The sequence below is a fragment of the Benincasa hispida genome, chromosome 12, assembly GCF_027475165.1.
Source record: "Benincasa hispida cultivar pf3 chromosome 12, pf3_genome.v1.1, whole genome shotgun sequence".
Classification (NCBI taxonomy): domain Eukaryota; kingdom Viridiplantae; phylum Streptophyta; class Magnoliopsida; order Cucurbitales; family Cucurbitaceae; genus Benincasa; species Benincasa hispida.
In genome coordinates, this window is record NC_143489.1 from 20,618,779 (window position 1) to 20,622,016 (window position 3,238).

The 3,238-nt window shown below is 33.2% G+C and overlaps 1 pseudogene; it reads left to right on the forward strand.

The window, feature by feature from the left end:
• The first annotated feature begins 839 nt into the window (after positions 1 to 839).
• Positions 840 to 3,017, forward strand: LOC150031856 (glycosyl hydrolase 5 family protein pseudogene; annotated as a pseudogene).
• Positions 3,018 to 3,238: the final 221 nt, after the last annotated feature.

Below are 3,238 nucleotides of genomic sequence, written 5' to 3' on the forward strand. Positions count from 1 at the left end.
GCAAAAATAAAAACCACCGTAAAGAAATTATAAAGAAATTAATGCAATCTTAAAAAAAACCAAAGGCATAAACTAAAGCCCCCGTTTGATACCAAATTTGGGTTTTGGATTTTTTGTTTTTGAAAATTAAGCTTATAACCACTCTACTTCACCTAATGGTTTTTTTTTTCTTTTGTTGTCGCTACTTTCTAAATATTGTCTAAAAAAATTGGAACCAAGTTCTGAAAATTAAGAAAAATTGTTTTCAGAAACTTGTTATTTTTATAATGTGACTAAAAATTTAAACATGTCAAGTAAGGTAAAAATCATAATCGAAATTGTGAAGAAACAAATCTAATTTTAATAAATAAAAAACTAAAAATGAAATAATTATTCAGACAAGTCTAGTTCGCATTAGTAATAAACTTAAAAGAAGTCCAAGAAGAGAAAAAACCAAAGGAAAATATTAAACCATTGGCAATCCATTTATCGATTCTGTAGATAGAGAATAAGGACAACAAACCCTTGGTGTGATCCATTTATTAACATCACTGTGAGGAAAGAAAAATAACAACTCCTTACATACAACTCGTATTTAGAAAAAATACAGGTAAACTTACCTTCACATCCTAATCTTTACCTTACAGTCTACTTTAAGCATTAAGCTAAACTATCATCCTTAATTTAGAATTTAAACCAAATTTTAGTTAGACCATTTCATCATTTACTTGTTACAAGTTCTTATCTTGGTAGCTATTTTGATTTTAATATAGCTTGATGACTTATATAAATATTGAAAAAGTGACTCTTTTGCATCATCATCCAAACTTAAGAGAGTTCAATTTTGAAGCAAGAGAAAAATGGAAGGACAACAGTGGAAAAATATTGCTTTAGTTTGTGTTTTTGCGTTGTTAACTTTGAACACTTGTCCATTGCCTCTTTCAACCAATGGAAGATGGATTGTCGACGCCACAACAGGCCAACGTGTGAAGTTAATGTGCGTAAATTGGCCAGGACACATGCAAGCTATGTTGCCAGAGGGTCTTCATCTCAGGCCGCTTGATAATATCACCGCGTTGGTAGCAAAGTTGCGGTTCAATTGCGTGCGTTTGACATACTCAATTCATATGTTCACACGCCATGCCAATTTGACTGTTCAACAATCCTTCGAGAATTTTGATCTGAAGGATGCCATGGGAGGCATAGCTCAAAACAACCCTTCTATATTGAACATGACAGTCGTTGAGGCATATGGAGCAGTGGTTGATTCACTTGCTGCACATGGGATCATGGTAGTTTCTGATAATCATATAAGTCAGCCAAGATGGTGTTGTAACAATGATGATGGCAATGGCTTTTTTGGAGATCGGTACTTCGATCCGCAAGAATGGCTACAAGGAATCAGTTTGGCAGCACAAAGCCTAAAAAGCAAATCACAAGTATGTTTTCTTTTTAAGAAGATTCTAAATAACTATAGTTTTATGGATGACTAATGCAACATTTTTTCAATTTTCCTGTTAGTTTCTTTATGGCTTCATTTTAACTATTAAGTTTTAGCGAAATTTTATAAAATAAGAACAATTTCTCAACGCAATGTGAATATGTTTAAAAATTTATATATAGAGAGAGTAATATAATTGTATACCTTTTATATTTTTATCATAAATTAACAATAGTGTTAATCCTAAGATATATTAAAAGTACCATTAATAACTAAATTTGGACTATCAAGAATAAAATAGAACTAGTCTTAAATTATAGGGGTCAAATAGTATTACAACCTATAGTTTATCATGAATTTATACAATATGCTAACCATTTGCATGATAATATATACGTAAAAGGTGGTAGCAATGAGCTTGAGAAACGAACCGCGAGGACCAAACCAAAACGTGGAGATGTGGTTTCAATACATGAGCCAAGGAGCTAAGCTTATTCACCAAATTAACCCAAATGCTTTAGTAGTAGTTTCTGGACTAAGCTACGACACCGATCTGAGCTTCTTGAAGAACAGGTCGTTGGGCTTCAACTTGGACAATAAACTTGTATTTGAGGCTCACTTGTACTCCTTCACAAATAACATGGGTGATTTTTGGATGTCGAAGCCATTAAACACCTTTTGTGCTAATGTCAACCAAGGATTTGAAGACCGAGTAGGGTTTCTTGTCAGAGGACAAAACCCAATGCCACTATTCGTGAGTGAATTTGGGATCGACCAAACAGGCACAAATGAGGGACAAAATCGATTTTTAAGTTGCTTTTTTACCTATCTTACCGAAAATGATTTTGATTGGGGCTTATGGGCTTTGCAAGGTAGCTACTATTATAGAGAAGGTGTAAAAAATGCTGAGGAAACCTTTGGTGTCTTAGACTCAAATTTTGCACGAGCAAAAAACTCTAAACTATTTCTTCAGAGATTTCAACTTTTGCAAACCAAACTTCAAGGTACAACTTCTTAAGTTATATGTTACTTTTCTCCACTTACAATTTTTTTGAAATATTTTCAATTTATATCTTAAGAAGAAGATTTATTTCTACCAATTTTCTATATTCTACTTTTTTTCATCCTAACTAACTTAAGAATCAAAATGATTGCTCTTAACACAGATTCAAGTTCAAATCTCACAACAACATTCATAATGTACCATCCTCTTAGTGGTGGGTGTGTGCGAATGAACAAAAAATATCAACTAGGAATTAGTAGCTGTAAGACCTCTAACCGTTGGAGCCATGAAGAAGACGGTGCTCCTATTAGGTTGGCGGGATCTATATTGTGTTTGAAAGCTGTAGGAGATGGGCTCCCTCCAATTCTCTCTCAAGATTGCTCAAGCCAACAAAGTGTATGGAAATATGCTTCAAATGCCAAACTACAACTAGCCACTATGGATAAACAAGGACAAGCCTTATGCTTGCAAAGAGCTTCTCATTCCCATCAAATTGTGACTAATAAGTGCATGTGTTCAAATGATTCTCAATGCCAAGAAGATCCACAAAGCCAATGGTTTGCACTTGTTCCATCAAATTTACGTCTCATTTAATTGAAGTCAAGAAGTAATTATATATATGTTGAAACCTTATTTATTTCAATTCAAGCAAATTTATTATTCAAATGTATGTCTCATTTAATTGAAGTTAATAAGTAATCGTTGTATTTTCTCTTTTCTCAACATTATTTATTTGTATATATTAGTAACCCACTGAAGTTTTAGTCTAAGTGAGAGATTGTTGGGAATATCGTAAAACTCGCAGTTCGTAATCA